Genomic DNA, 14424 nt, shown 5'->3' on the forward strand with positions numbered 1-14424 from the left:
CAAACCTCAGCATGCTAAGACAGCAAACTGCTGTCTGAGCATGCTGGGAGTTGTAGTTTTGTAATATCTGGAGGGCTACAGTTTAGAGACCACTGTCAGTGATCTCTAGCCTGAACCCCTCTAAATCTTGCAAAACTACAACTCCCAGCATGCCAACACAGCAAACAGCTGTCAAGGCATGGTGGGAGTTGTAGTTTTGCAACATCTGGAGGGCGACAGTTTAGAGACCACTCAGACTCTGGACACGCGGCGTCATACTTACCTCCACCGCCGCCGGGTAAGTGACCGCCGCTGCCGCCGCTACTACACGGTTCCCCCCGCTGTGCCCGGACACCGATGGGCGGGCATAGCGGGGGGAACCGAACTTTAACCCCCCCGCCCCCAGTCTGCTATTGGTCGGCCGCTCTGCCGATCAATAGCAGGGATAGGAGGGGTGGCAACCCTGCCACCTCACTGCTATCTCTTCAAGGGGGGTCGAGGGTGTCTTGGACACCCCCGATCCCCCTTATTTTATCGCGGCGCCGCAGTTGATGGGCAGGGGGAGAGCGCTCCCCCTGCAAACACCATAGATGCCGTGATCAGAACTGATCACGGCATCTATGGGGTTAATGCTGCCGGGACCGGCGCGATCGCGGCCCCGGCAGCTGCGGTGGGACTCCGGCTGTGATTGACAGCTGAGTCCCACCCGCGATCTCCTGCGCTGCCCGCGGCAGAGCAGGAGATCGCTTGGACGTATGCATACGTCCATTTGCGCGAACGTGTAATTCGCCTGGACGTATGCATACGTCCAATATGTATGCATACGACATTTTTTTTTTTTAACATAGGCAAAAAGTCGTGAAACACCTGTGGGGTATTAAGGCTCACTTTATTCTTTGTTACGTTCCTCAAGGGGTCTAGTTTCCAAAATGGTATGACATGTGTTTTTTTTTGCTGTCCTGGCACCATAGGGGCTTCCTAAATGCGACATGCCCCCCGAGCAAAATTTGCTCTCAAAAAGCCAAATAGGACTCCTTCTCTTCTGAGCATTGTAGTTCGCCCGCAGTGTGCTTCAGGTCATCTTATTGGGTACCTCCATACTCAGAAGAGATGGGGTTACAAATTTTGCAGGGTATTTTCTGCTATTAACCCTTGCAAAAATGTGAAATTTGGGGGGAAACACACATTTTCGTGAATTTTTTTTAATTTCTTTTACATATGCAAAAGTCTTGAAACCCCTGTGGGGTATTAAGGCTCACTTTATTCCTTGTTACGTTCTTCAAAGGGTCTAGTTTCCAAAATGGCATGGCATGTGTTTTTTTTTTGCTGTCCTGGCACCATAGGGGCTTCCTAAATGCGACATGCCCCCCGAGCAAAATTTGCTCTCAAAAAGCCAAATAGGACTCCTTCTCTTCTGAGCATTGTAGTTCGCCCCCAGTGTGCTTCAGGTCATCTTATTGGGTACCTCCATACTCAGAAGAGATGGGGTTACAAATTTTGCAGGGTATTTTCTGCTATTAACCCTTGCAAAAATGTGAAATTTGGGGGGAAACACACATTTTCGTGAATTTTTTTTAATTTCTTTTACATATGCAAAAGTCTTGAAACCCCTGTGGGGTATTAAGGCTCACTTTATTCCTTGTTACGTTCTTCAAAGGGTCTAGTTTCCAAAATGGCATGGCATGTGTTTTTTTTTTGCTGTTCTGGCACCATAGGGGCTTCCTAAATGCAACATGCCCCCCAAAAACCATTTCAGAAAAACGTACTCTCCAAAATCCCCTTGTCGCTCCTTCGCTTCTGAGCCCTCTACTGCGCCCGCCGAACAATTTACATAGACATATGAGGTGTGTGCTTATTCAAGAGAAATTGGGCTACAAATATAAGTATACATTTTCTCCTTTTACCCCTTGTAAAAATTCAAAAATTGGGTCTACAAGAACATGCGAGTGTAAAAAATGAAGATTGTGAATTTTCTCCTTCACTTTGCTGCTATTCCTGTGAAACACCTAAAGGGTTAAAACACTGACTGAATGTCATTTTGAATACTTTGGGGGTGCAGTTTTTATAATGGGGTCATTTGTGGGGAATTTGTAAGATGAAGACCCTTCAAATCCACTTCAAACCTGAACTGTTCCCTGAAAAATAGTGAGTTTGAAAATTTTGTGAAAAATTTGAAAATTGCTGCTGAACTTTGAAGCCCTCTGGTGTCTTCCAAAAGTAAAAACACGTAAATTTTATGATGCAAACTTAAAGTAGACATATTGTATATGTGAATAAAAAAAATAATATTTGGAATATCCATTTTCCTTACAAGCAGAGAGCTTCAAAGTTAGAAAAATGCTAAATTTTTAAATTTTTCATCAAATTTGGGGATTTTTCACCAAGAAAGGATGCAAGTTACCACCAAATTTTACCACTATGTTAAAGTAGAATATGTCACGAAAAAACTCTCGGAATCAGAATGATAACTAAAAGCATTACAGAGTTATTAATGTTTAAAGTGACAGTGGTCAGATGTGCAAAAAATGGCCGGGTCCTAAGGTGTAAAATGGCTGGGTCCTTAAGGGGTTAATTAACTACAGTCACCATGGTCAATTAGCAAAAATCACAGCTTTTTTTTACCTCTCTTTTAAAATAGCAATACTTTAATGATATTAAACATTATTCCCCTTAAAAAATTGGGGCATCCCCCACATTAGTATATTGTGACTACCACAAAAAACTGAAATAACCTCCACCTTCAAAAAATATAAATCTCCAAGAGGTCAGGCCACACTAAGATATAGCATTCTCTATTAGTTTATTCTTGTGGACCTCATAGGACGTACTTACATCCAAATATCAATAACAATAATCATTAAAGGAGTACTCTGGTGCAGACTACTCCTGCTCCGTCCTGCCCAGACTGCAAACAAAATGAAAATAAACCATCACTCACCTTCCTGGGTTCCCGCGGAGCGCCACTACAGCTGATTGGTCCTCCGGTCCATCTTCTTCATACTTCCGTGTGAACGAAGCGTCACATGGCGCTCAGCCTATTATGGGCTGAGGCAGAACATCGCGGCGGCCGGCAATAGGCTGAGCGTCATGTGACGCTTCGTTCACACGGAAGTATGAAGAAGATGGACCGGAGGACCAATCAGCTGTAGTGGCACTCCGCGGGAACCCAGGAAGGTGAGTGATGGTTTATTAAAACATTTTTTGCAGCCTGGGAAGGATGGAGCAGGAGTAGTCTGCACCAAAGTACTCCTTTAATGGAACACAAGGTTATTTTTCTGTGACCCACACCTCCACTAGATACACCATGTGAGTAAAACTTAAACGGTCCTACTTTAAAATTTGTTCCAACGCGTTTACCCCCTGTGATATTGGGGTTTCTCAAAGAACATATACCTGTGGTACGGCCCTTTAATCAGGGTTGACATACTGATACACAGCCATAGGAATCGCCGGACCCTTGATGCATGCCTGTCAAAGTAAAAAAAAAAACATATAAATATATGCATACAGTGAGATATGATACATTTCCTCTCACTCACAGACCACCCTCTATTACAATCACATCTTGTCCTCTTACCCCAGATATTGTAGATACACGTCAACACATTCGGCCAGATCACTACTTATATCTGCTGCCGGTGCTTACCACGCCACCTGAACTTCCGGTCATGACGCACTTCAGGCACTCGCGCATCGTCAATGCGGGAGAACCATTCGGCCTCTTTCTATCAATCGTGACGCACTTCCGGGATTCCTGCACTATCATTTCGGGAGTTTGCGTCACCGGAGCCCATCACATGACTCTCCGATCATGTGACCACAACAATCCACATCCTCACATAACTCTCTGATCACGTGACCGTAACATTCCGCCTCCACATAATAACATGTAGGTAGGCTGGTCATCCCGATCACATGACCCATATTGATATTAAAAAATTATTATAGGAAGATGCGTGAGGATATAACAAAGAAAGTATCTATATTCTCATATACTCTGGGTATGGGGAATTACTAAAGGGTTTACATAATGTTTCATTACAGGACTAGTCTCATTAGATGAATGATATATATATATGACATAAGTAGTAGGTGCTATGATGTTCCCAATCTAAAATCACTAATACTGTCATATACTGTATACATTATGGCCCATAACTCAACTACTCTTTCTCTGCAAAATTCTGAAGAATAATAAAAATTATGATTAATGATAAACATATAAACAAATAAACAAGTAAGCATTGTTCACAGTTCAATTGAGTATATTGAGGCAGGAGACTTAGTGTAGTGGACTTGTTGAAAACATCCTCACTGGATTTTTCAGAAATTAGACTTAAAATACTGTTTAATGACCTGTACAAAATATACAATGATAATCTCAGATGTCTGTGGAAGATACAATCATTGGAGAGCTATATTGAGGCAGGGATTGTCCCTAAAGGGCTAAGAATACCGATTACACCTGCAAACACGTTCCTCAGAATTTCGGAGTAATGGGAAGCTGAACTTATTAACAGCTCCTTGAGACTCATGAAATTATTATGTAATGTCCCAGTACAGATACACGGCCCTGTACTACCTGTAGACCCTGTCAGGTTGAGACGCTCAGTGACCTGGGGGCTCCCTTGCAGGGTCTCCCCTTGTTCTCTTGTTGGTTAATAAATGTGAGTATGTTCCTTTGATGCATAGACAGGATCCTATGTCTAAATAGTCTCCGGGACCTGTGGGAGGTCTAATAGACCTGTATGTAAGTTGGTCACATGTTATGTTAAGTCACCTGATCTGTTGTCACATGTACTCCCAGAGAGCACCAGCTTTAACCTATGACCCTCAGCTTGATGGGCTTTAGTCCAGCCCCCCACTATATAAAGGGGTGGCCATTTGCAATTCACTCTCTTTGAGCTAAGTGCTCTTAGCTATACCACTTAAGTTTTTGCTGAAGCAGCTACCAGAGATCTCAGGACAAGTGATCAGCATCTGGAGTACCCCAAAAGCTACAGTTTCCAGTAAGTTTACAAGTCTATGTCTGCTGTCACTGAAACTAGTCAAGTCCTGCACATAGTCAAGTCAAGTTTAATTACAAGTCAAGTTAATTACAAGTATTGGTCCAGCAAACTGCGAGGTCCTCTGAGTACTGGTCACCTCTCTGGGAATTCTGGCCTTAGCTGTGAAGATAATTACACCTGTCTTCTATTCAGTAAAGCCTCCGTTTGACCATAACTAGTTGTGGACTCTTTATTCCCTACTATCCCGTGGGATAGCGGAGAATCCGGGCATGTGGTGTTCCAGAACCCAAAAACCACACTGATGTCACGAACACATAGGGGTTAATATCATCCTACCCTCAGGGTTAATAACATCAGATCCCACCACTCACACCACAACACCCGTGATCCCGCCATTCACCCGGTTGGTCACCACAATTACTAGAGGAGGAGAAGGCATTGCTTACAGAGAGTTCAAAGAAACTCAATAGTTTCATTGAAAAGGCACTGTGTCAGAAGGAGGATCCTGAATTTGCCAAACGAGATTCTATCTTGAGAACATCTGTAGAATGATTCCAGAGGAACATCAAAGAAAGTAAACATAAGCAATTTAGATTGGATTTTAGAGAACACAGAGCCTATGGTGAGATCAATAAACAGAGTGACACAAAGGGAAGCGAAGTCTCGTCCGCAGATTTTGACTCAGAAACTGAATCTGGAAATAGGAGGACGTGGTGAGAGAGGCAGAGGAAGAGGATAAAAGCAAGCATCACAAGGGGGCCATGTGGCAGCAGGTTCAGCCTCTGCATCATCGTCCTCATCCTCTGTAGCTCCGTCCTCTTTTTTTAGAGGACACCCCATATGCCCTGAGGGAAAGAAGGACATGATGGGGGATAATCATATTATTAAACTCTCACAGAGAATTCTGGAACAGAAAAACAATATTGTCTAAGGGAATGCCATTTGTACCAGTGGACAGGTTTAATGTTTTTGTCCTGGATCAAGGATTTGCATTTGTTTTTGAGAAAGTTAAGATGGCACAAATTCCTCTGTACACAAGAGGAGGTGAAAAGTACCCACCTTGGGATACAGAGAACAGAACGATGTCAGATTACTGGCGAGTCTGGAGAAGGTGAGAGCAGAGGAGTAGGAATAGGCCCATTCACAAACTTGAAACTAAAGAGTAATAGAATGCGTCCCCCTGTTGACTCGCCAGCGATTGACGTCTTCCAGAAAGTAAAGCCTGGATCTCTTTCGAGAGGGATATGCAATCCTTCCAGGGGATCCTACTGATCAATATCTGGGTGAATTAGAAACAATGCTGGTTGATGCTCTTGATAAGAGAATTATAAATAAGGATTAATAAAATGTTTTGCTACCTAAGAGTCCCCAAGTGGCGACTTGTTATGCACTACCGAAGGAGCACAAGGGGCTTAGTCCCCTTAAAGGACGTCCAATAGTCTCAGGTGTATGTTCCATCACACAGAACCTCGGCATCTATATTAATAATATAGCTATAGCTGCAACCCGACAATAGGGACAATAGTATTACTGCCAGACAAGTACTCATGTGAAAAAGGCTGTGTATCCCATACAACCTGCGAAAAATGTATAAAGTGGGGGTACACTTTCCTCAAATCTGGGCTTGATTGTCACAAATAAATGGGTATATATATAAAATATATGTTAAAAATTATGTAGATCCAGTGAATTATTTAAAACAATTTATTATTACAATGATAGTGCTTGTGATGTCCTTTGTAGGGCCCTTACATTGGACTCACCACGATAAGCAAGGTAATGAATGTATAAAATATTCATACAATAAAATAAAATAGACATATAATATACAGGGTAAAAAAGTGCTGGTATCCCAGTGTGGCAAATAGTCTGTAGCGCTTATAGATGTATGCACGGAGATCGTGCCTTGTATGGTTGATTACAAATAGTCTGTAGCGCTTATAGATGTATGCATGGAGATCGTGCCTTGTATGGTTGATTACAAATAGTCTGTAGCGCTTATAGATGTATACATGGAGATCGTGCCTTGTATGGTTGATTACAAATAGTCTGTAGCGCTTATAGATGTATGCATGGAGATCGTGCCTTGTATGGTTGATTACAAATAGTCTGTAGCGCTTATAGATGTATACATGGAGATCGTGCCTTGTATGGTTGATTACAAATAGTCTGTAGCGCTTATAGATGTATGCATGGAGATCGTGCCTTGTATGGTTGATTACAAATAGTCTGTAGCGCTTATAGATGTATACATGGAGATCGTGCCTTGTATGGTTGATTACAAATAGTCTGTAGCGCTTATAGATGTATGCATGGAGATCGTGCCTTGTATGGTTGATTACAAATAGTCTGTAGCGCTTATAGATGTATACATGGAGATCGTGCCTTGTATGGTTGATTACAAAGTCTGAGTAGCAATGTCTCTGTATAGCTCATATCTGGTCAGGATACTGCATGCAGCTGTGTGTTGGTAAGGGGTTAAAATCAATGCGCTCTGCGGTGCTGGGGTTTCCTTGTGTGTATCCCACTCTACCCCGGTGGCACAGGGATAGAGATTGGTGAGATGGATATAGATAGTCTCTTAATTGTAATCCTGTGGCTGCATGAGGCTGCGCTCTGCAGCGCTGGAGGCCCCTCAAATGTGGACCACTCTACCCCGGCGGCACAGGGAAAGTTTTGCCAGTGAAAGGTTTTCGCGGAGGAGACGTCCGCTGGCAGGCAGGATGCGTACAACCCCGGAAGCGTGCTCCGGAAAATTTCTTGCGATCCAGTGAATGATGGTAAAGATCTTCGGGTTTACAAATACTGGGGTACAGGTGATAGAGGTTAGACACGTTTCGAGGTACTCATCTACCTCTTTTTCAATAGCAATGGGCTTTCATTCAATAGCAATGGATTTTCATTGCTATTGAAAAAGAGGTAGATGAGTACCTCAAAACGCGTCTAGCCTCTATCACCTGTACCCCAGTATTGGCAATCCCGATGATCTTTAGCATCATTCACCGGATCGCAAGAAATTTACCGGAGCACGCTTCCGGGGTTGTACGCATCCCGCCTGCCAGCGAACGTCTCCCCAGCGAAAACCTTTTTCCGGCAACCAGGCTCCAGGACATTGCTGGTAAGAGGCACAGTGTGCCAATTCCCCAAATCCACTCAAAATCACTGTGCCGCCTGGGTAGAGTGGTCCACATTTGAGGGGCCTCCAGCACTGCAGAGCACAGCCTCATGCACCCACAGGATTACAATTAAGAGAATATCTATATCCCACTCACCAATCTCTATCCCTGTGCCACCAGGGTTGAGTGGGATACACACAAGGAAGGGTGCTACCCTTATGCGAGACGCCCTTAAAAAGTACTGGGGTATTCTGAAAATGGATGCTGATACTCAAGATGTAATCCCCGAATATCCCAGATCACATATAGAAGGGGACGGAATATAGGGGATATGGTTACACATAGCCATCTTTCTCCTGTGACGTCGGATTGTATGACTTGACTAGATAGAACTCACAAACCCACGGGAAATCATCTCTGCGGCCACTGTAAAGCATGTCCTCACATCCTCAAAACAAAAACCTTCTCATGTGAGAACACAGGCAGACAGTTCGAGATCTGGAATTTTATTAATTGTAGCACTCGAGGTATCATCTACATGGCTATTTGCCCATGTTCTAAGAAGTATATAGAGTAAACCTATAGAGAGTTCAAAAAACGGATTCTTGAACATCTGGGGGATGTGAGGCATGACCGGGACACCTCTTTGGCCAGGCACATGATCTGTTGTCACAGGAATGATGTTTTTAATCTGAAATTCTTTGGGATAGAAAAAGTGGAACCATCAGCGAGGGGGGTGGGGGTGGGGATTTTGATCAGCGACTACTACAAAAAGAGTGTAGGTGGATATATGAAATGGGCACCAGTGTCCCTGATGGTTTAAATGACCAGCTTAACTATGCTTGCTTTCTGTGACCCGTTCTCTCCTCCATGGTGACTAATAAGCAGTTAGTGGAGACCCTAGTGGGCCTATGAGGTAGTATAACCATTGTTAATAGGGACATAACGAGGCCAAGTAGGAGGAACGTGAGCGGCGTTCCCCGTCTAGGCACCGCCCAGGATGAGATGTGTCACAGACGGCCCGTATTATACCCTCAGGGCCACTGTTTGTTATTATTACCCCCAATCAGCCTCTTATCATATGCCTTACATTAAACTATATTGTATATGCTATTTATTATCCTTCGGGTCATGTGCCTCCCGGTATATACCACACCCCCTCTATTCACACATATATATATATATATATTCACTCAGCAATATTACACATATATATATTTTTTAATCCTAACTACCATCTCTAGTCTGACACATATTGTAGATTAATGGGACATCTCTGTAATTTCCAAATGGATTTAGCTGTACTGTAGCACCATAACTGGTGTTATAATATATGAGGTTTCAAGAGGAGGAGGTGGGGTTTACCGCAACTAAAGTTCACGGGACCCTGTATCCAACTTAGGTTTACACGGATACCCCATGGTTTTATCCCCATATACTATCTTGCCTGTTGAATGGTATTTGTATATATCTTCATGTTCGCCCAGTGTATCGGGCTATTCCGGTCCTCTGTATTGTTCTAGGTGAATTGCCTAGTTGTTAATACATCCCCGCTGTAACTAAGGATGCTGTCAGTCATATCCGGCGCCGCCCTCTGTCCACGTCACTGAGGGCTGGGCACCAGGACGTAACTTCCGGTCGGCGGAGGATATGACGTCAGACGCCAGCATGGTCTCGGTGAGCGCTCAGTAGCCGCGAGTAACAGACGGCTCGCCGCCACTGCGGGTAGGAGCGCTGCACCGAGAACCAATGCCGGAAGCAAGGCGACTTAATCGTGAGTACATCAGCAGGTGCATGACGCAGAATTTGCTTTTCAGGTACTCACATGCGGCTTACTTATAGGGACTACATCCATGGACTTTACAGGGACATGTGAGTGACAACATCAGTATTCAGCGGAAATTATTAGTTCTCTGGAGGAACGTTTGCTGAAACCTTTATTGTTGTTGTGTGTTTCCTTTACAGATCCCTTTGATGACTGCAGTTACTATGCCCTGCAAGAAATGTCCTGTAGCCTTGCAATGGGTAGTACACTAAGTATCGGGTGTCTCCCCATTTGTGTAACCATTGTTCTCTGTATCAGTAGTTTTTTATTTATTCTTATGCATGCAGTTTACTAATGTATGGTGGGCTCAGTCGAACAGCCCTTATACCATTCATTATTACATTGTTATGATTCGGCAGGCTGGATGTGGATCCTCTGTGTCAGCGAGGGATTGGCGTGGACCGTGTCGGTGGACCGGTTCTAGGTTGCTACTGGTGTTCACCAGAGCCCGCCGCAAAGCGGGATGGTCTTGCTGCGGCGGTAGCAACCAGGTCGTATCCACCGGCAACGGCTCAACCTCGCTGACTGCTGAGAAGGCGTGGGACAGAAGGACTAGGCAGAGGCAAGGTCAGACGTAGCAGAAGGTCGGGGCAGGCGGCAAGGTTCGTAGTCAATAGCAATGGCAAGAGGTCAGGTACACTGGTAAGGCAAACACTGTAACGCTTTCTCTGGCACAAAGGCAACAAGATCCGGCAAGGAAGTGAAGGGGAAGTGAGGCTAAATAGACAGGGAGCAGGTGGAGGCTAATTAGACAGATTGGGCCAGGCACCAATCATTGGTGCACAGGCCCTTTAAATCTAAGGAGCGGAGCCGCGCGCGCCAGGACGAGACAGCCGGGGACCGGGACAGGTGAGAGACTTGGGATGAGATTCGCGAGCGGGCGCGTCCCGCTATGCAAATCACATCCCCGCCGGCAGTGTCAGTGCAGCGCTCCCGGTCAGCGGGTCTGACCGGGGCGCTGCAGAGAGAGGAACGCCGCGAGCGCTCCGGGGAGGAGCAGGGACCCGGAGCGCTCGGCGTAACAGTACTCCCCCCTTAGGTCTCCCCCTCTTTTTGCCCGGATGTCGCTCCACATGGGACAAGGACATTGGGAGCGATTGTAGAGTCTCCTTCTGGAGGACAGTGAAGTCCTGGGTATGGTCATCAACGGCAGGCAGTTCAGAAGGAATGGGGAGGGGGGGCAGAGGGTGAAACTTGGCACGGGGCAGAGTGTTACCAGGACGGGGGCTATGAGGAGGCACGGCATAGTCCTGATAGGCCTTGGGGAGACCAGGTATAGGGGGAGACACTGAGGTTTGACAGACAGGACTGGGGGCAGGCGTGAGGCATCTTTTGTGGCAAGAAGCACCCCAGCTCTTGATCTCCCCGGTGGTCCAGTCAAGGGTAGGAGAGTGGCGTTGGAGCCATGGCAGACCGAGGAGGACCTCAGAGGTGCAGTTGGGCAAAACAAAAAGTTAAATTTTTTCTAGATGCAGTCCAATGCTCATGTGCAGAGTTCTGTGCGGTAACGCACGGTGCAGTCCAATTTAACTCCGTTGACCGAGGAAATGTAGAGCGGCTTGACGAGACGGGTCACAGGGATGTTGAACTTATTGACAAAAGAGGCCAAAATAAAATTTCCCGCAGAACCAGAGTCCAAGAAGGCCATAGCTGAGAAGGAAGAGTTGTCAGAAGGAGAAATCCGTATGGGCACAGTGAGACGTGGAGAAGCAGACTTCAGACCAAGAGACGCCACTCCCACATGAGCTGGGTGCGTGCGTGCGTTTCCCAGACGTGGAGGACGAATAGGGCAATCCACCCTAGAAATGTTCGGTACTAGTGCAGTACAGACATAAATTTTTATCTCTGCGGCGAGTCCTCTCTTCATGGGTCAGGCGAGACCGATCCACTTGCATAGCCTCCTCGGCGGGAGGCACAGGGGTAGATTGCAAAGGATACTGTGAGAGAGGTGCCCAGAGATCAAGGTCTTTTTCCTGGCGGAGCTCCTGGTGTCTTTCAGAAAAACGCATGTCAATGCGGGTGGCCAAATGGATAAGTTCATGCAGGTTGGCAGGAATTTCTCGTGCGGCCAGCACATCTTTGATGTTACTGGATAGGCCTTTTTAAAGGTCGCGCAGAGGGCCTCGTTGTTCCAAGATAGTTCTGAGGTGAGGGTACGAAATTGGATGGCGTATTCGCCTACAGAAGAATTTCCCTGGACCAGGTTCAGCAAGGCAGTTTCGGCAGAAGAAGCTCAGGCTGGTTCCTCGAAGACACTACGAACCTCAGCGAAGAAGGACTGTACAGTGGCAGTGACAGGATCATTGCGGTCCCAGAGCGGTGTGGCCCATGACAGGGCCTTCCCAGACAGGAGACTGACCACGAAAGCCACCTTCGACCGTTCTGTAGGAAATAGGTCCGACAACATCTCCAAATGTAGGGAACATTGTGACAGGAAACCACGGCAAAGTCTAGAGTCCCCATCAAATTTGTCCGGCAGGGACAAGCAGAGGCCAGGAGCGGGCACTCGCTGCGGAGGAGGTGCAGGAGCTGGCGGAGGAGATGGTTGCTGCTGTAGCTGTGGCAGAAGTTGCTGTAGCATGGCGGTCAACTGCGACAGCTGCTGTCCTTGTTGGGCGAACTGTTGTCCAAGTTGCTCTATCTGTTGAGACTGCTGGGCGACCACCGTGGTAAGGTCAGCGACAACTGGCAGCGGGACCTCAGCGGGATCCATGGCCGGATCTACTGTTAGGATTCGGCAGGCTGGATGTGGATCCTCTGTGTCAGCGAGGGATTGGCGTGGACCGTGTCGGTGGACCGGTTCTAGGTTGCTACTGGTGTTCACCAGAGCCCGCCGCAAAGCGGGATGGTCTTGCTGCGGCGGTAGCAACCAGGTCGTATCCACCGGCAACGGCTCAACCTCGCTGACTGCTGAGAAGGCGTGGGACAGAAGGACTAGGCAGAGGCAAGGTCAGACGTAGCAGAAGGTCGGGGCAGGCGGCAAGGTTCGTAGTCAATAGCAATGGCAAGAGGTCAGGTACACTGGTAAGGCAAACACTGTAACGCTTTCTCTGGCACAAAGGCAACAAGATCCAGCAAGGAAGTGAAGGGGAAGTGAGGCTAAATAGACAGGGAGCAGGTGGAGGCTAATTAGACAGATTTAAATCATAGAGAGCTGGCGTGCGCGCGCCCCAAGGAGCAGAGCCGCGCGCGCCAGGACGAGACAGCCGGGGACCGGGACAGGTGAGAGACTTGGGATGCGATTCGCGAGCGGGCACGTCCCGCTATGCGAATCGCATCCCCGCCAGCAGTGTCAGTGCAGCGCTCCCGGTCAGCGGGTCTGACCGGGGCGCTACAGAGAGAGGAACGCCGCGAGCGCTCCAGGGAGGAGCAGGGACCCGGAGCGCTCAGCGTAACATACATAGTAGGTCCCCTGATGACATCACACTACCGTGGCAGAAACACGTTTGGTACTATTCTGATTGGATATCATTAACTTGCGGCATTTTGTAAAAATCCACATTGCTATGTGGTAATTTCTTCACACCTAAATTTATTATTTGGTGGTGGTGATTTTCTGAACACTTTTTGGTTATTTTGGTGGCTTTTAGAGTACAGTGGTCCCTCAACATACGATGGTTATTCGTTCCAAACAAGCCATCGTTTGTCGAATCCATCGTATGTTGAGGGATTCGTGCAATGTAAAGTATAGGATGCTGTACTCACCTGTCCCCGCCGCTCCCGATGGTGTCCCCGGGCCTCCGCTGGGCTCTCCGCTGTCTTCTCCGATCCTCCTCTGTCTTCTCCGGTCCTCTGCTGTCTTCTCCGGTTCTCTGCTTTCTTCCGCAAGGCCTTACTGGGCCTGCGTAGCGACGTCATTACGCCGCTGCGTACGCCATTCCTATTGGATGACGTACGCAGCAGCGTATTGACGTCATCGGAGAGGGCCGAGAAGACACCGGAAGACCAGCGCTGGACCCGGAGGGCACCCCGGAGCATCGTGGAGGGGTAAGTAATACTTACCGCACCACACGGGGAACATTAAGCTGCTATCCGTAAGCAGCTTAAGCATTTGGCGCTGCCGGATAGCACTTAATGCGATGGCCCCGACATAAAAAAGCATTGTATGTCGATGCTGACATCGACATGCGATGGCCTCTGAGAGGCCATCGTATGTCAATTTGATCATATGTCGGGGCCATCGTAGGTCGGGGGGTCACTGTATACCTAATAAAAGCTAAGTCTTATGGAGTTCCCTCCTATCAGCACTGTTATTTGTTGTTGATATTTATAGTTTGCTCTAACCCGGGAATTTGTGGCCACATAGTGCGGAGCAGAGGGGGAAGCCCTAGTGGAGTAGCGGCTTGACGGGGGGTTTATTGGGATCTAAGGGGTTAAATTAGTTAAGGAGTTACTGGCTTTAAGGGGGAGGTAAAAGGGGGGGGGGAGAGTCTCCTGAAGAGAGTTCGCTATTGGGGGGTTTGAAGGTGTTGGGGGTGGAGTCCCAGGGGTATTT

At 47.0% G+C, this 14424-nt stretch overlaps 1 protein-coding gene across 5 annotated transcripts in view; it reads right to left on the reverse strand.

Moving 5' to 3' along the window:
* Nucleotides 1-14424, reverse strand: part of LOC130297721 (urotensin-2 receptor-like) — a 645128-nt gene that overhangs the window by 181903 nt on the left and 448801 nt on the right. For all 5 annotated transcript variants that reach the window (XM_056550501.1, XM_056550499.1, XM_056550500.1 and 2 more), the window contains one exon: nt 3373-3447. The gene's annotated coding sequence lies outside the window, so the exon portion shown is untranslated. The remainder of the gene's footprint in view (nt 1-3372; nt 3448-14424) is intronic.

Source organism: Hyla sarda, chromosome 13, assembly GCF_029499605.1.
Source record: "Hyla sarda isolate aHylSar1 chromosome 13, aHylSar1.hap1, whole genome shotgun sequence".
Taxonomy (NCBI): Eukaryota; Metazoa; Chordata; class Amphibia; order Anura; family Hylidae; genus Hyla; species Hyla sarda.